At 45.0% G+C, this 20,118-nt stretch overlaps 1 protein-coding gene across 4 annotated transcripts in view; it reads left to right on the top strand.

Annotated features, from left to right (window-relative positions):
* Nucleotides 1-1,099: 1,099 nt before the first annotated feature.
* The window catches only part of nlgn2a (neuroligin 2a), a 169,912-nt gene continuing 150,893 nt past the window's right edge, over nt 1,100-20,118 (top strand). For 2 of the 4 annotated variants that reach the window (XM_029117608.2, XM_029117611.2), the window contains exon 1: nt 1,101-2,110. The gene's annotated coding sequence lies outside the window, so the exon portion shown is untranslated. Of the gene's footprint in view, nt 2,111-20,118 lie in introns of all 4 variants that reach the window. The other 2 variants (XM_029117609.2, XM_029117610.2) reach the window with 2 other exon arrangements.

Here is a 20,118-nt window from a genome sequence, read left to right on the forward strand (position 1 = left end):
CAGCTATTCAGCCATCTCCGCTGGTCCATTACCTCTGTTGGCTGCCCTATCACCGTGCGCGCGTGTGTGTGTGTGTCCGTCGGAGGCGTGTGTGACAATTGTGCGTGTATGATGTTTCTGTGTGTCTGAGGCGCGCGTGTCTGATGTTTCTGTGTGTCTGAGGCGCGCGTGTCTGATGTTTGCGTGCGTCGCTCCTCCCTCCATTCCTCCTCCGTGTGGTCTGGCCTACGCGGTCTGATGGAAAGCCACTGGGGATTGGACATTCAACACATTTAACAGCAGTAGACCATTTGTCCTGATAGGGGAGATAGTAACCCATCGCCTCCCTCTATCTGCGTCTTGTTTCTCGCCTCCTCTCTGGTGACTGGAGATGGAGAGGGAAGGAGGTGAGAGGACAGCACATCCACCAATACCAGTCCACTCAAGGTGCAGCCAGAAATCACATGTGGGAGTTCAAGGTGTGTAGCTCTCCTATTGTTTAAAATGACATTGTAACGCTTCCTTTTCAGTCTGTAGTTTGAAGCATATATTTCTTTATTACATGTTATAAGCATGCAAGCATGCATTCACGTGTAATTCATGTATTTGTTGTGTTCCCCTTCAGAAACTAAAATGTAATCACGGAGACCGCGAATCTGACTGACACTGAGGCATTCTCGCTCAGGTAATATTTGGCAGGATGAAGCCAGGGTCCATGGGAATCATTTTGGAGACTGGGTATGCCAGATGTTGTGCTGTGTTACTAGATTAAGAGGCATGTGCTTCTGTTGCTCTCTATCCAATAGAACAGGTGCAATGCAACAGCACCATTAACAATTATTTGACTGTTGGCTACAGCAGATCCAGTCACTGTGTACTAGTGAGATCTGGTCCGATAAGAAATCATTTGGAAAACCGAAACAATTACTGAACAGACATAGACAAAAAGTCGGTGATTTGACATAATGGGTACCATGGAGATTGTTCAGCTCGTTTGAAGAAGTGAGGGACGGAAGACATAAGATGGGTTTGTATCGCTTTAAAATTCTCTGACGTCAGCCTGATGCAGATCTCCCAGGCTGAGAACGGACGACTGTGATGGCGAGAAAGGAGAAAAAATTTGTAACTAACATCATTTTGACTCTTCTATAGTTTAACGATATTAAAAGTGTGTCCTAGTGGTGGCCTCTTGATTGGAAGATTGGAGTTTAGTCCATATGAAACCAGCGCTGGCTTTCAGAGATGCCAAGCACCTAATGGGAGGAAGATGAGACATTGAAAGAGGATCAACAATCTGGATGGTTAGTGCACGTAGGGATGCTAGAGCGTTGTCACAGCGACACAACTTGCCAGGATACTGTGCACGCGCCCCGCCGGGAGAGAGAGGGGAACGGGAGCGCGCAAAAGAGGCACTCGCTCACGCCCGGCATCTTTTCGGTGCACGTCTACCGGTATATCACGGGAAACCATCGCTTCTACGGAGCGACGAAGCAGGCAAGCACCACCATCATTCAAATCGTCCTCGGCATTCAAATTGTCGTTGGAGCTATCCTCTCCATCGCCGAAGGGCAAGCCGGGATGTGCTTTTTGTCTAACCGCTTTTGAAGTGACCGTTGACAATTTAGCTATATAAGGAATTAAACTATATCGTTTTGTTTTAACAAAGAGATAAAGAGACGCGTCGGTTAAAACGGATCAAACGAGCAATTAATTTATTATTATTGCTATGCTGAAGAGGCGGGGATGCTACCGCCGTGTAGCCTACCTTGGTGGAAGAATCATTCCAAAGCCCGATTGCACGCTTTCATCGCGTGTGTAATGCGCCTCACGCAGCAAAAGGCTTTATTTTTTGGTAACCTACTCGTTTCCTTGCGTGATTGTGTACGGTCCCTCAGCAGAATGTTGTAGCCCAGTCAGTCTTCGGGTCGGTGGTTGGTTTGAACGGTTTTGTAATTAAACAGAAACCGGCAAACGCGTTCGTGAAAAGGCTCTCCTCCAAGGACTATGCTTCAATATTTTCCGTTCTGAAGGAACGGTATGGCAACCATCTAGAATTCACTGAGGACGATATCAAAATCTTCCTTTTGAAAAAAACCTTAGAATCCTGTTTCCCGTTTAGACCACCTAACAGGTAAGCACATATCACCCTTGATTGTCGAGAATGTTGGATGTATTGAAAACATGTTAATTCAACAAGCAGTCAGTCACAACAATGTATTTAGGCTACCGAAACATATTGTTCATTTTAACATTTTGGGTAGCAAAAACCCCATCAATGCGTTTGAATTTTCAACCACAGTTCTCTTGTCGTTTGAAGCGTCGGCTGGGAACCTGTTGTTAATGATTGCGCGCTGTGCGGTTACCATTGTGATACATCCCAACAACCAACCTGTTCAGAAGCTTTTGAGCCCCCTTTCCCAGTAATGGCATGGTTTGTCCATGCGTAGATGTTGGCAGCATGTGGTGGTTCTGTAAGATTGCATAAAATGTATATCAACCACCTCCTTTTCCAGCTAAAGTATATCAACAACCACCAATATTCAACATTTTAGTAATATTGTCCGATTACCTTTCATACCCATATTAAGTGTTTACTCGGATTTTCTAATTAATTTCATACATGCTGTATTAATGTTGTAATGTTTTCATTGCATTGTATGGGAGAAAAATGATATCAATCCACAATTGGTAGACTTTGGTCCCCACTTCTCAGCCTCCAAAGAGTTTTCAATGTCTCTATCTGAGGATATTATGTATTGTCGCAGGGTAGATAGCTAGCCCGGACAGGAAACGCCATGCCTGTGAGAACATATGTCTCTCTCACACACACTGACTGCAAAGAATGGGCCACATTTATATGCAGGGCTGGTATGAAGGGACATTCCAAGATCCAGTTGATGCTAGAATTCAACAGAGACAAGAAGACCTCTGTTCTTATCAGCCTCAGACGATGGACACACACACACACACACAATCACACACACACACACACACACACACACACACACACTCACATACACACTCACATACACACACACACACACAGTGACTGTTCAGAGCTTTGTGGCTGCCCTATATATCAGATACCATGGATAGCTCTGTAAACCAGAAACCATTTAATGGATGCAGGGGATGTGTTGTGTGACTCTGCCCTGAACAGAGGCTGTCTTAGAGAGGTGTAGATCTCTACCAAGAGGGAGCTCAGTGGACAAGTTGGAAAACCATTGAAAAATGTGTGTGTGTGTGTGTGCGGTCTCGTGAGTGTGTGTGTGTGTGTGTGTGCGGTCTCGTGAGTGCGTGTGTATGTGTGTGTGTGTGTGTGTGTGTGAGCAGTGCACTGCAGCAGCACGTCTTGTTTGTTCACATGGCAACGTTGGATCGATGTGCCCTATTTAATTTACATTGATACCAATAAACATCCCTGACAGGTGAGCTTGTAAGGAAGACATGCCCCTACCTACCTACCCACAGGACTGTGGGGCGTGCCGGTGTGTGTGTGCGTGTTTGTTTGCGTGTTTGTTGCCAAAGCTCAGGCGAGACGGAGAGAAAGATCCATGCAGACGGGGGCAGATGGGCTGAGATGTTCATGGGAGTGTGCTCGATTGCTAGCTGGTCGCGTGGTCGCTAACCATTAAGCAGATGGAGGGGACGTTGTGACAGCGGAACGGCGAGAACAGCCGCCACTTCCTGCGCTGCCGCTCTCGCTGTCTCGGAGTAGCCGTGTTCACACCTAATAGGATGTCGATCAGGGACGTGCCTGCGTCGCTTCCTCATGGATCCTATGTGAAACGATGAGGCTAGGTTCTCCCAATTGGTCCGGGGAACGTGGAATAACCCGAGGTGTAGCTGAGTTCCTGGGTGGCAGCAGGGAGGTAGGTCCTGTCTGCCTGGTTAGTCTCTTCGGTAGGCTGCGGAGCTTGGTGGTGGGGCCCCAGTGTGCTCAGACTGGGGTTGTGGTGTGACCTGTGTCTGAAGGGTTCCGTTAACGTGTCGGCGTCTTTTGGGAAACAAACTCGGACTGTTGCCTACACTGGCCGGTCTCTACACTATAAATCTGTGTTTTGGTGTTTTGGCCGTGTAGTTTTGTTTTCCATTAGCTCTACTAATTTCGGAGTGTTCCACTGGGCCAGGCGCATCTCTAATAATTTGGGACATCCCATTAGTTGTCCACGCGTGATTCCCTTTGTTGCGAATTCCCCACTTAGTCCAGCCGACTATTTCACTTAACATTTTTATTATTTTTTTGTAGTGTAAATGTTTTTTCTCCCCAGATTTCTTCCAATTTTGCTGCGTCCAATTTGTAGTTATGGCCTTTACAGCATCTCTCCACCGTGCTCGGGAGAACCTAAGATCTGGGCTTGTGTCTTCTGAAAAAAAATTCTTCCAAGCTGCGCTGCTTCTCATTACACTGCTCCCTTAACCAGTCGGCTGAATCAGTGTGTCGGAAATAGCGCAGTTCTGCTGTCAACCTCAGGTGACTGCTGGTGACTGGTGTGTCTCAATGAGCCGCTTGAGCGTAGTGGTCTCAGAAGTGACCCCTGCTGGCCCTGCCTTACCCCGAACCAGACTGTGCTGAGCCAGTCGGGCGCTGCCCGTGGGGACTCCCGGTCTAAGCCAGGTTGCTGCCATGTTTTCCTCTGCTTTCGCTCTGGTACGGGAGGCAGATGCCTCAGAGTCTTCAGATGGGACCGTGGACACATTCTAAGAATGACTTGACGAAATCCTATACGTTTGCACTGAATTACATGTTTTTTTTCCAGACTCAGATACAGCCGAGCCACTCCTACCAGACACGGAAATATGGCTCAAATTCATGTAATAACATACAGTATGCTATGATGAGCCAGAACATTATGACCACCTGCTTAACATGCTGTTAGTCCTCCGCGCCGTCAAAACAGCACCGAACCACAGTGGCATGGAGTCTACAAGACCCCTGAAGGAGTCCTATGGTATCTGACGCCAAGACATTAGCAGCAGATCCTTAATGTCCTGTAATTTGTGAGGTCGAGCCGCCGTGGATCGGACTTGTTGGTCCAGCACATCCCACAGATGCTCAATCGGATGTGTCTCCAAATTCTCCAGATCGTAATCCGATTGAGCGTCTGTGGGATGTGTTGGTGATGACAATTGTAAAAAGTAGCTTTTCATGTAATTCATGTGGAATTTCTTAAGTATAGTAGTACCTGTGTTTTTATAGAGAATCACGCAACTGGAGGCTTTCGGTCTAGAACAGCTTTAAAACCCCACATCAACAGTGAACCTTTTTTACGCCTGGGATAAAACAAATATTTGACCAACGTAATTGTTTTCTTTTCCACTTTTAATTCACACCAGCAGCTTACGTGTTTGATTCTATATTTTTAGTTTTCCATCACCTTTGGCTTTATGATCATTATGTAAATTTGCCATGTAGGCATAGTGCTGAAATCTATTTGATAATACGCAAGAAGCCCACACCAAAAGAAGCTAGGCATTATGATATGGACAGACATTTCAGGGGACATGCTCAAAATAAACACATACACCCTCAGCATATTGACTTATCATTCTGGGCTTGAAATTTGCAACATACGTTTTTATTGTTATAGCAGAGGCCTATTTATTTGTACACCTATCAACTAGGTAAAGCCGGCTAGTTACTGTCAAGTGCCTTTTAAAGGCCGGACATTGAGATCTGGAAAGGGGTAAGAACGTGGGCTATCAGTTGGTTATGAGGTTTATGATTACTTTAAATCTGCTAGTTATCAAACAAGATAAAATAAAAACATGTTTACTGACTGACTTATCTTCATTGCTTGTATTAAATAAAAACTTCATAGTATATCCAAGGCTAACATTCACAATCTTCTAATTTAGTATATTGCTGGCTGGCTAGAGGCTTGTGTGGATTTATTAGTGTCTGGCCGTTACTGCTGCTCTGTCACACACTCGACTGTATCCGTCCCCCAACTAAAGAAGAATTGGAGTTGGGTCGAGGGTTATTTCTACAGCCGCTCCTCTCTGTATCGATCTGCCTCTGTCTGCTGTGTGTATCAACCGATCATGACAAATATTGATGATTGTGTTGGTCAAATCCTGTGTTATTAAGTGTTGTTAATGTAATGCTACGTTGCCGTTGCATTACTGATGAAACGTTAAGTTTACTGGGCTGCGTTACCTACGCAAACGCAACAGGCAACGTGTTGAAATAAAAGATCCGGGAAATCATTCATATGCGAACAACTGTCTCAGATGTGTTACGCGCCGATTTATTTACATTGCTGTTAAGGAGCAGTTGTCTAGATAATCCGTCCACCTGACAGTTGCGGCGTGTCGTGGAGCTGATTGAACAGCATGATCATTACACCGGCGCGCTTTGTGCTGGGCACAATAAAATCCACTTGAAATCGCGATGTTTTTTCACACAACACAATGCCACATATGCCCTCAGTGTCGTGTCAGAGATTTTGGCAGGACGTCCAACTGTCCGGAAGACCACAGGCAGACGGCGTGTAACCAAGCCAGCCCAAGACCTCCGTATCAGGCTTCCATACCTATTGGTCGGTGTGGAAACAGGTAGTCAGACAGACTTTGACACTGTGATTGCACAACCAAATAAAACTGCATGGTAAATTTTTTTTTGAAAATCAAACAGACAGTACCATAAGTAAACCAGTAAAGGAACCAGGCAAACCTAGTTCAGCCAGCCCACGAATAAAAGTGATAAATGATGTTGCACTCAGTGGATTCGAACCCGGGTCTCCCATGTGAGCAGCTGTGTCTTTAACCGCTACACCCAGTGCTGTATGTTTGCCCAGTGTCTCGACATTCGATCGTTTTGTCACGCATGGACGTCACACTAGGTTTGGACATTTCACTAGACACCATTAAACATTGTGTTAAACTGACTATGGTTTCTTATTGAGTTTACCTCCACCACAAGTAGCATCTATGAAATGTATGGCTATTCCCACTGGCCGTTTTAACAGCTTATTAGCCAGTAATAGGCCTACTAGTATCTAACTGCTTGGAATAGTCATAAGAATTGAGCTATTGCTAGCGAGACAGAAGATGAACTATACCATTGCCAAAGCTATTTCATGGCACAAAAACGTTCATTTTTCTTTCATTCGTGAATGACATTGATACAATGAATATCAATATAGGTGATGATAACTGACTGTTTGGTCAAGTGAAAAGACGAGAAAATCGTATAAACCCTTACTCTTTTACTGCCCAAGGGGTTTTGATCTAGCCTATATCAGAATTTGGGACAGCACAACGGGATTATCCACAGCCTTCTTCCTGATTGATGAAACTGGTCGACATGTCGGCCAATCAAAATGAAAGACTGGCCAGTGGGTGGCCGCTTATCCCTATGAATAACTATTGATTGTGTGTGTGTGGGGGGGGGGCTGCTATCTGATTCCCTTTGCTACTGATATGTCAAAATTGATTTTATCCAACAGAAATAAATGGAATGGGTGTAGATAAAATTCTCTATATAATATTAGTTCCTTTTACAAAAAGCTTGCAATTTATCTTACATGGGAACTGATACAGATATGTTAACACACATATGTGCAACCACCCCCCTCCACACATATACACACAGAAACATCACTTCCTGTGATCCCAACCTCCATCCCCACAGGAGGCTGTGTGCCTCCTCCAGCGATGTCATTTTAAGTAACTATTTCTTGTTAATTGTCTTTGGTGGTTAAATAATGAGAGAATAAATCCTAATGTCATCAATGAAGAGACAAACAGAAACTGAGTGAGGAACACATATCTACTGAGTCCCAAGGTCATGGTCAAGCCACATCTCCAATAGGCCTCACACCAGGGATTCCCAAATGTTTGGGGCCCGATCTCCTCTGTGATAGCCAACTGAATTGAATTGATTGCTAGGATAGCCTCTTGAGATGTAGCATCTCATTTTCGAGGGGGTCCTGTAGACACAGACACAAAATAAAACACATAAGACAAAAGCATCATTACATAACAAACATAAACAGCAAATGCACAGATACAAACAGCTCGCTTACCCTCTCCCACCCATACCCCAGTCCTCATCTAACCCTCTCCCACCCATACCCCAGTCCTCATCTAACCCTCTCCCACCCATACCCCAGTCCTCATCTAACCCTCACCCACCCATACCCCAGTCCTCATCTAACCCTCTCCCACCCATAACCCCAGTCCTCATCTAACCCTCTCCCACCCATACCCCAGTCCTCATCTAACCCTCTCCCACCCATACCCCAGTCCTCATCTAACCCTCACCCACCCATACCCCAGTCCTCATCTAACCCTCTCCCCACCCATACCCCAGTCCTCATCTAACCCTCTCCACCCATACCCCAGTCCTCATCTAACCCTCTCCCACCCATACCCCAGTCCTCATCTAACCCTCTCCCACCCATAACCCCAGTCCTCATCTAACCCTCTCCCACCCATACCCCAGTCCTCATCTAACCCTCTCCCACCCATACCCCAGTCCTCATCTAACCCTCTCCCACCCATACCCCAGTCCTCATATAACCCTCTCCCACCCATACCCCAGTCCTCATCTAACCCTCTCCCACCCATACCCCAGTCCTCATCTAACCCTCTCCCACCCATAACCCCAGTCCTCATCTAACCCTCTCCCACCCATAACCCCAGTCCTCATCTAACCCTCTCCCACCCATACCCCAGTCCTCATCTAGCCCTCTCCCACCCATACCCCAGTCCTCATCTAACCCTCTCCCACCCATACCCCAGGTTTGGACGGCAGAGAGAGCTCTTCTGGTAATCCTGTTATACACTGATTTGTGTGAAACTTTCAAAGATTAGTAGGCCTATGTTGGATCTGTCCCCTATATGTAGCCATCAGTGTGATGGCGATAATGTGATGACAGTTAGAAGTCAGTTTACCTCCAGTTACAAAAGACATTGCATGAATGGTAAATGAGAACCTGGGCTGCCTGAATATGAGAGTGTTTGCAACAGCCGTTTTGTTGATGTGTGGCTGCACCACTCCACTTTCTATTTAGTGTAATGAAGTATATTGACGTGAAGCCTTAAAAAGAAGGGCAAAGATATGCCTCATTATTTCTGAGCTTTTCCCAATTATTAACTGGAATTAATAAATAAACACAAATAGCTGACATAGACTGAGTGCATTTTTAATTAGGTCTACATTTGCATAGGGCAGGACTACACAATGCGAACCTGCATACAGAAACCTCAGCTCTGTGAGGTGAATTGTTTGGTCGTAGCTTTCTCTGTGTCTACGTATAGGAACCCACTCTTGGTCTTTAAATAATTATACCTAAAATGAAGTGCAAGGTTGCTTCAAAACTGTTTCCTCACATGTGCCCTAAGTTACATGTTTTCTGGAATGAAGTATTTGATGTGTTTAAAGAAGTGTTTCTATGGTGGGAATACTGGGAGTGATACCTGATGGCTTGGAGGGAAGGTCTGAGATCCAGAAGGTATGGGATGTATACCAGATGGAGCCAATAACATATTTACTAAGGCTCCAAAAATGGTGTTACCTTAACATTTACAATTCAGTGTAGAGAATGTATAGTTACAGCTGAAAAAGAAAAGTGCCTGTATATGAAGATATGTTGTAACATTCTCCAAAATGAAATAAACACTAAGTAAAAAAAAGTATGGTTGAACCAGTGACCTGAATCAGAGCCTATATAATTCCGTTATTGCCTGTATGAAACTTATAAATCACATCCTACCAAATAAGCGCCAGAGTTTTACCTGTTTTTGTTACCAGGTCAGGACCGTTCTGAAATATCACTCAAAAGCAGAAGACATTATGGACTTTGCTGTAATTTCAACTGGAGTCAGTGGTTTCAGAACCAGATTTTTGGGGGAATGCAATGAACATTGATTTGAAATTGTGATAGTTGTTGGAGTTCTGCGGACCTCAATATCCCCCTGTAGATTTGTAGATTTATCCGTTTGACCACCACATGCCGTGGCAGTGAGATCCAACTCTCCCTCATTTGGAGCACGGACACCTGTTTGCTGTTCTTGCCCTCGCCTGTGTTCCTCATCAAAGTCGTCCGTTTTCCCCGTGCCTGTGTCCTGCCTCCTACAAGGAACGTTACAATGGTATTGCATAACACACTCTAATTGAATACCACAGACCTCTTTGGCTGACAAAATGCTGAAATTTGTTGCTAGCAATATTTATGAATAACGTCATACATATTAAAGTCCTTTGGTACCTGTCTAATGGTATGCTGTCCTAGCCCGTAGCTCCAGCTTTACATACATGGCCCAACAAGACATCCAGACGGCTTGCTTCTCCCCACTGGCCGAATTCGGAGCACTCTCCCTGTGGATGAGGTTCCTTGTATGCCTGGGTCCTGACAAGACATCTTATCACTTCACTACTACATGGTCTCCTGCTCACCAGAGGGATGGAGAGCCAGAGGCTGACCGAGTTTCCGTTCACGTGTGTCTGGATATTCTTTCCGACATTTACAAAGTTGTCATTGAAGGTGGACAAAGCTGCGTTTTCATTTGACTGCCGGTCGTGTTGATTAAAGTAGCTGGATGTAATGATACCGGGGCCTAAAAGATAAAATGTGTGCGCCACGAGTGTTTGTGTTCCTGGTTTAGCCCAATTGGGCATTAACAATGTGACAGCACACTGAATGCCCTGTCCATCTATCTGGTTCATGTCAGAAGCCAGCACGGATGGGATGCATGAATTCCCTGGTGTTTTCCACCAGCTACTTGGATCATTTTAATGTGGCTACCTATCACAACGGTCCGTAGCGCGGTTCCTGGCACTCACGTAGCCCTGGAGATCCGAAACTGTTTCATGCTGAAATGGTTTCAAGAAGGACGTATTGGGTCCAAATGCTATAACATTCATCCTATTTTCAAATCCCACCGTATCCTGAGAGATCAGTAGAAAAGATATCATTCACAGGCCCAACTAGGTTTTAATTCAGTTGTTTATAGTGAAACGGTTTGCCCTGTTTTCTCCCCGAAGTCATGTGTATTTGGAATAAAGGCGGAATCTGGACGGTGGATATCGAGATGCATGTCTTCCAAAGCACATGGGACGCCACTCTGATTATTTTTACACTGATTGCTCAACCAGGAAGTCTAAATCCTTACACGCCGGAAGAAACACATTCTCCATCCATCTACCTTGATTAGGTTTACAGGCGTCTAAGCTAGTAGAGCCAGTAGAGCGTGACAAGGCAGGCAGCCATATTCAATTACTAACACCTCAATCCTGGACCACGCTGGCCAATTCCACCGGCCTATATTGGATCTCAAGGCTAATCCGCAAACAGGATTCAAACCCCGGTTTATCAATCAGAAACTTAGAAACTGTGCAGAAATACGCTAAAAGTGTGACCTTTTTAACCTTGAATGTTTGTCAATTATCTTAAAAAGGTGTGAACTTTTTTTTTTTTTTTCTCTATTCTATATGTTGTGTCTTGGCCTCCTATATACATCGAAGGTTTTTGTGTTGTGCCGTTTAAAAGTCAGCATCCTGTTGAATACGTGGTGCGTGTCATTTCAGTCCTAGAAATATAATTCATAGAATTGACCTGTCCCTTCACCACATGTAAATGCCGGTGCAGCATTTACATTTAAATTGAACTGACATTTAACATCTTATTACTACCACAGAAGATGGCCACCTGTCCACCCGCCGTTAAATGTCAACACAAATGGCTGCGTCTATTCTATTTTCTATATTTCTATTATTTAAACAGGATTCCCGTGGACCAATATAATGTAAAACCGCAGCAAAGAAAAAGTCATCAGAGGTTGTGATTATGCGAAGCATAATATTTACTTTAATGTTAAATTCATTTTTTTTGTTTTTTGTATTTATGTTTAACTCATGAACTTTTTTTTTTAAATGTGCAAGAAATAAAATCAATCAATCTATTTATCTTTCCCCCTAAGTGTAGTCGGATATACATACTTTGAGCACCTTTTTCTCTCGCTATGGATTGGCAGTCAGGTCCAAATGATCACTTTCAGAGTCAAAACCCAATTAGTATGGATTGGCAGCCGTAATGGACACATGTGTCAGGAGGGTCTTTGAGCCAGACACACAATGGCTGAATAGTGATGCTGAGACGAGGCGATGCGGAGAGGGAGGGAGGACACAGACTATTATGTATGGTTAGGATTTTCCCTGTGCTGTATAATGATGTGGGTTGTTGCGCCCGCACGTGCGCGCACACACACAGTGGTCTGGAGTCGGTGCGCGTCTCGGGCCAGTATAATGACCCACTACTCTGTGGTATTGTCTAGTACTGTAGGGAGGCTGCCCACCACGTGACGTCCATCCGTAAGGGGCTGAGACCTGGCTGCTTCGGTCGGAGGGATTGGGGGGGTTTCTGTTCAAACGCAGCACAAAGGGCCTAAAGGGGCCACCTGGGAAGGCGTGTGGACCCGGGGCCCGCTCCCCGGGGAGATGCAGCGTCTCGCTAGCCGCTGTTATCGGCCGGAGCTACACGAGCGCTTTCCACCTCGCTGCCGCCGGCTGTCCCCCGATGCACGGAGTCCAGACGCGTGTCTGTCCGCGTCCGTGTGTCCGCGTCCGTTTGTCCGTGTTCGTATCCGTCTGTGCGTGTCTGTGCGTGTTTATATGGGTGTCTGTGTGTGTATGTACGTGTGTCCGTGTGTGTCTTTGTGTCTGTTTAGTGTGTGTGTCTGTGTGTGTGTAGAAGGCAGTAGAAGGCAGCCAGGGTTCAAGCAGTATTTGCGGTCATTTCAAAGACTTTACTTAGTGTGTGTGTGTGTGTGTCTGTTTGTGTGTGTGTGTCTGTTTGTATGTGTGTGTCTGTATGTGCACTTAACATGAAGGTCCAAATGGAGCGTACCAAGTGGCTCCGTAGTGCATGGGGGGGGGGCGGATGCATATTGATCCTTATTGGGGCTGAAGCACTGACACTACAGGGTGTAGCGTGTACACACACACACACACACACACACACATGCTCTTTCCAGACAGTCGGTTCTACATTAGTGAGCCGATTCCAGTTAAGAGCCTGAAGACGCTGGTTAGGGAGATGGTGTGGAAGCGCGACAGTGATGAACGAGCGTCGGATCGGGAGTGTGACACTTTCTCATCCGCGCCTTACGCCATCGTGATGATCATCATCTCTGTTATTGTCAAAATCAGTCGAGAAAAGCAGCCTCTTGGGATGAGGGATGCACACACACAACCGTGAAGAGTGTGTGTGTGTGTGTGTGCCTGTGTGTTTCGGTTAACAGACTTCCGAACCGCCGCTTCCCATTTATCCTTTTTGTATGGGTTCTAGCCCGAAACCCATACCGTTTAACGTCAGTAACAAAGCATATTGTTGTGGATTCCAGGCTAGGGAGGTTCTTCTTGGTGTTGAGCTTTCATGCGTGTGAACAATACAAGCTGCAGTGATGATTCATCGATCGGGAGCTCTTTACACTGTCTCTCAAGGCTGAATCTGTGTGTGTGGGTGTGTGTGTGTGTGTGGGTGTGTGTGTGTGTGTGTGGTACAGTAAGGGTGGAACGCACTACTGAAGAGAGTGGCTCGCTAATGAACAGCATTTAGTAAGCTAGCCCCAGATCAAACACTAACGGTAGTCACTAATGGGCAGTGAGATTGCTTTCCTTGGTCTAACTGCTAGCAACTAGCGGTTAGCGACTTCCTCCGTCTGTCTCATTTCTGATGCTTCAGCACGCTATCACTCAGTTGTATTTATTTGGGAACGCTGTTAGCAAAACGCTGTGCAACTGACACTGGAAACTAGCACTAGATATTAGACCGATTCAATCCCTCCCCAGTCTTAGTTGTTTTTCTGTTTTAGCATACTGTTCAATAAAGATCCGCAGACTCAGCAGCCACTTCCAAGGAAAGGGTTAAAATGCTGTAGAGAACTAGCAAATATACCTGCCTGGCTGCCTGGGAAATTGGCTTTAGGCGTCTAGATGAAACGATTTATTTCCATTTCCTTTTTAAACTCCAAGGAGTTGGAAATAAGGGTGGGGGCCATGGGTGGAGTGGAAACCGAAGCTGCCAGTCTGCAAGATTTTATTCCCATTTAAACACCTACTGTCCTCCGTCTTTGCCTCTGTCCATAAAAAAGACAACAAACATTATTCAGAAGATGAACTTGATCTGTTAAACAGAAATTGTGCTCTTCACAATCTGAAAACTGTGTGTGGCTAATGCATGTAAATGGATTTACAAATGGTCTTTGATCTCTGATCTTGCGCTCGATCTCCGTGGCATAGTGTAGATTCTCGCGTTCAAAGCACTGTGGAAAATAACTTAGCGAAACTCCATAATCATGAGACATCAAACAAGTCCATGATAATGGATAGGCATTTCCATGCTTTTATGTTGAAAGTATTTGATTGGCCGTTACTGTAGTTTTATTGAAAACCGTCAGAGGTTTTTGTGGTTTTCTAACACATGACATCACGGAAAGGGGATTGTGCTTTGATTCCATCACCCTTGTCTGGCCGTTCCCAACACTGTCACAACGCACAACATTCACCTCTACCAGGGTTTCACATCTCTACCAGGGTTTCACATCTCTACCAGGGTTTCACATCTCTACCAGGGTTTCGCACCTCTACCAGGGTTTCGCATCTCTACCAGGGTTTCACATCTCTACCAGGGTTTCACATCTCTACCAGGGTTTCACATCTCTACCAGGGTTTCACATCTCTACCAGGGTTTCGCATCTCTACCAGGGTTTCGCACCTCTACCAGGGTTTCGCACCTCTACCAGGGTTTCGCATCTCTACCAGGGTTTCACATCTCTACCAGGGTTTCCCATCTCTACCAGGGTTTCCCATCTCTACCAGGGTTTCTCATCTCTACCAGGGTTTCACACCTCTACCAGGGTTTCGCATCTCTACCAGGGTTTCGCATCTCTACCAGGGTTTCGCATCTCTACCAGGGTTTCGCACCTCTACCAGGGTTTCGCATCTCTACCAGGGTTTCGCATCTCTACCAGGGTTTCGCATCTCTACCAGGGTTTCGCATCTCTACCAGGGTTTCGCATCTCTACCAGGGTTTCGCATCTCTACCAGGGTTTCGCACCTCTACCAGGGTTTCGCATCTCTACCAGGGTTTCGCATCTCTACCAGGGTTTCGCACCTCTACCAGGGTTTCGCACCTCTACCAGGGTTTCTCATCTCTACCAGGGTTTCACATCTCTACCAGGGTTTCACATCTCTACCAGGGTTTCACATCTCTACCAGGGTTTCCCATCTCTACCAGGGTTTCCCATCTCTACCAGGGTTTCACATCTCTATCAGACTGCCTGTTGGGACACTGGGCATTTCATTGGCAGCATTTTAATTTACCGGACATTTGAGAAAGGTACTAGTTGTCCCGGAGTCTGCCGTAGAGGTCTAAGGTCCATACCACCCATACCTTCTGGCGAAAGAGGTTCGAGCTCCAACTAACCCGACTGTCTGTGTCCTTCCTGCCCGTCTCCATCTACCTACCTGTCTGCTTTCCCTCTCCTTCTAACTTTCCCACCGGACCAAATATGCATGAAAGAATGTTTTAGATCTGTTAGTTCAGAACCAAACGAAGAAAACCTTGACATGCAGCCGGTATAAGCTAAAGAAGGACATTAGCTAAATTAGGCTACTTACTGTACTATATGTCACGTGTCCTAAAGAATTATGTAACCTAACCAAGTACAAAACTATTGTAATGGTTCAATACTAATGTGAATGTCTCAATAAAGGTCTGGCTAGCAAAAAAAAACACACACAGTAATGTTATTACAAATTTGTGTCATTATTGCCCTCGCTAGTTTAAATGTGTTGACATTCTCAGGTGCATTTGGTAAATATTTCTCCAAAATGAGAATCACTTTACTAGGTAGTTTATAATCGAGTCACATTGAATTTTGTGAATATTAGCGCAACAATCTTGAATGTTACTGACAGAAATTCCAAGAACCGAGCACACATTATTGTATTATATTATATTTCTACTTGAACATTCATAAAAAGGTAAATAACTAAACACAGCTCAGATTCTTCCAATATTGCTCCAAAATAAGAAAGTGTTATAAAATAAGGCAAGGGAAGGATGGAATAAATTATATTAACAACCAGCCCCCCCCCTCCCCACACACACACACACACACACACAAGGAGAGAGTGGTGGTGAAACACAAGGAGTAAGAGAGTGGTGGTAAAACGAGGACTTACACTAATACTCCATCCATTCCCTCTCATCCTCCAACTCAACTTTCCATCTCTCTACCACACCTCCTCCCCTCATCCTTCAATCCTGGCCCTCGTTCTTCTTTGTACGCCTCATCCCCTCATCCCTCCACCCTGGCCCTTGTTGTTTTTTCTATGCCGTCTCTCATCCTTCAATCCTGGCCCTCGTTCTTCTTTGTACGCCTCATCCCCTCATCCCTCCACCCTGGCCCTTGTTCTTTTTTCTACGCCGTCTCTCATCCTTCAGTCCTGGCCCTTGTTCTTCTCTCTGCTCTTTATTTCCTTTCCGCTGCTCTACCTCTCCCGCCCCCCTCCTTTTTCCTATTCTCTTAATGAGTGCATTGATCAGTCTCCTAATATATTAGGTCTTTAGATAGGTCTTCATAAAGCACTCCTCCTATAATCCTCCCTTGCTAATAAAGAAAGTCCTGACCCCAATGAAGAGTCCAAACATCTCCCTGGAGAGAGGAGAGGAGGGTTCAGAGTGTCTATGTACAACCCCCCTATTCATTAGACTTCCTGCATAGCTCAACCTCTCTCTGGCTCTGCAGTCCCACGTTTCTGTATTTTCATTCTTTCTCTCTGCCGACGGAGGGACGCTGTTTGTCAGAGATTTACCCAATTAGTAGGATGTCCTAAATGGTTCTGGAGCAGTGCTCCGGAGTCAGACCCCCCGCCCCCCAGTCCTGCCCCCTTAAACGCCTCCCTCTTCTCATCCCTTTCTCCCTAATCATTAACACCCCTCTCCTCCTCGCCACCGAACCACTTCTCCCCCCCTCCTGTACATGAACACTCACTGATCTTAGGCCAAGACAACACGTAGAATCAATTCCATTCTCCAGATGAGAAGAATATTCATGTAAACAGTTATATAAGATTCTGGATTTGGAGAACTAGAACTTTTTTTTGGGGATGCTTCTCTGGTGCTGTAGTGTGGTCCAATATCATTTTAAGGTATTCTGAGAAAGCCAATTGATTTTCCCTTGTGGATTGCCAGAAACTAACAGGAAAACATAGATGTGTATCTAGAGGGAGAGGAGAGCTAGTCTTGCTGAGAGGATTGATTTCACTTAATTTGCTGGTGGCTCCTGTCTGCTGTTGCTAGGGCTACCGAAAGCAAGATCTCTATGGATGGGGCTGTTGTTTGTATGTTGTTGTTATTGGATATTTGCATGGCAGGTTAGCGGCAACAATACTGGTCATGGTCAATCTGCTCAAAGGTCAAGCTGATGATGAAAAAAAATGAACAGTTTCTATGACCGCAAACTTTGATTGACAGGCAATTCAGAGGTACCCAGACACCACAGTAGAAAAGCAAACAAACAAGCATTCTCAGCTATGGGCAATAATCACATTGCACTGTAGCCATTTGACAAAAAGAAAGCTCACCCGCTCTCTCTTTTCGTCATTGTGGCTTTTTTTTGTAACCAGCACAATGTGAAATCCCTTTTCTGGACTTGTGGGCATTTCCCCTTGTCACTGTTCAGGCTCTGCGTTGTGAGAATGCAGCAGAGTCGGGCTTTCATCGTTTGCCATTCAGCCGTTTGTGTTTCTGTGGCTGGCTGGCTGTTTCACTCTGACTGCCTGGAAGTGGCCTGGTTACCCTGGGGAGCGCTTCCCTGTTATTTCCTCATTCATCTGACTACCCCCACACATGCACACGAACATTCACACAAAAATACACACAAATATGTACACTGCAAAGGTAGGAAGGAATGCTGACGACTGTAGGTCCCGGCTCTGGACTTGGGTTCAAGCACTATTTGAAACCACGAGTGTCGGTCATGCCTTCTTGAAGTGGCACTCTCTTCAGTAGTGCGTTGCTTACTCTGCCTTACTGTAACTCTGTCGCTCTGTCTTTTACACTCACAAACACACACACACACACACACACACACACACACACTGAGGGATTGCACATGTACAGCATTTGAAATTATTGCAAATAGTGCTTGAACCCCGGCTGCTTTCTACTGCTCCGAGTTTATTTCAAACACTGCCTGGAGCTCAAAGCAATACGTTCTAGTGGAATGGACTCAGGGTGCTTCTACTTCTGCTCCTTCTGACTGTGTCTAACTGGCTTGCCATCCCTCTGCCCTGGTCACGTCTCCCTTCAAGCATAACAATGAAGCGTAAGATGGTTGGGTCAAAGCTGGACGAGAGGAAAGAAAACAAGTTGAATGTTACATTTCAATGAGTCTAACTGTTGGCTAGACAATCATCCGTATCACAATAACTACCTGAATTGAGGCAACACAATACATACAAATATAATTCTATATCATACTTTTTTAAAGTGCTATTACTAGTTTGATTGTCCAGCTATTTCAGATTTCCTCTGGTGTAGGTTATTTTTCGTAATAGTTGGTAGTTGGTAATCTGGGGGGTGTTGATCATTAGGGGTTTCTCTTCTTGCTCTACATGTATACTAATTGGGTAGATGTTTTTGGATCATGTCATTTTTTACACAGTGTCTTGTGTAGCTTCATACACAGGGCCTTATGTAACTTAACACACAGGGCCTTATGTAGTTTCACATACAGGGCCTTATGTAGTTTCACACACAGGGCCTTATGTAGTTTCACACACAGGGCCTTATGTAGTTTCACACACAGGGCCTTATGTAGTTTCACACACAGGGTCTTATGTAGTTTCACACACAGGGCCTTATGTAGTTTCACACACAGGGCCTTATGTAGTTTCACACACAGGGCCTTATGTAGTTTCACACACAGGGCCTTATGTAGTTTCACACACAGGGCCTTATGTAGTTTCACACACAGGGCCTTATGTAGTTTCACACACAGGGCCTTATGTAGTTTCACACACAGGGCCTTATGTAGTTTCACACACAGGGCCTTATGTGGCTTCAAACACAGGGCCTCATGTAACTTCACCCACAGGGCCATATGTAACTTCTCACACAGAGCCATATGTAGCTTCTCACCAGAAATATGGACTTGAATCACAAGACTTGGAATCGAGTCCTACTCGAGTCACAGATTTTGCGACGTGAGCCTTGACTTGGTAAAAAGACAGATCATTTGCAACTTGACTTGGACTTAAGTCACGAGTCATAGATACTCAACTTGGACTTGACCAGTATGACTCGAGAGACTTGTTTAGATTTCCCCAGCCTCTCAGAAAAGATAACACGTTTCTCTCATCCTTTCTTACCTCAGCCTGCTTACACTATCCTGCGCTTGCAGACCTCAAGTTCCAAGTTCTCAATTCCCCTCCAGTGGTTAGGGGGTGGGGTGGACAATGAAACAACACTCGATTCTAATTGGACTTTTCTCAGTGCCACTCAAATGGTATGTCTTTGAGCATTTGACTTAGGTGGTCAAGACAGACATGATTGAGACCTATATTTGTACTATAATGGCACCTGGATTGGTCCTGAAAATCGTTGGATTTGGGTTCAAAGACTATGTCATGGTGGGGAAGAAAAGGCCAGCTGTTTGCAAAACGTGGGAAAAAAGTTAGTGATGTGAGGTCCACGACGTCAAACTTTGTAAGGCATCTAAAATCCCACAAAAAGAGGTAAGAATGAATTCAAATACTGGTGTTCTGTGCCTAGGTAGCTAGCTAACGTGAGGTAATGTCAGAATTAAATACTTTCGCTAGTTAGCAGAGGTAGCTAATGTTCACAAATTGGGGAGACTAAATTATATTCAAGGGATTTTCTGCTGAGTTATTTAATTAACAGTGTGTTGCATGGAGGGTCATACATTTCTCCATTCTCATTTTCCAATGAGATTTCCATGGCATTTCCAAATGTCTTTAGCTAGCTACACAAGTATTTTTGTAATATTTTCAAATTAACTAGCTTACAATGGTTCACCGTAATGATTTTTCAAGTGGACAGCATTTCTTTTTTTTTTTAACAATCTTATTTAGGCCTTCCATTGCTATATAAATATATAAAA

Source organism: Esox lucius, chromosome 24, assembly GCF_011004845.1.
Source record: "Esox lucius isolate fEsoLuc1 chromosome 24, fEsoLuc1.pri, whole genome shotgun sequence".
Classification (NCBI taxonomy): Eukaryota; Metazoa; Chordata; class Actinopteri; order Esociformes; family Esocidae; genus Esox; species Esox lucius.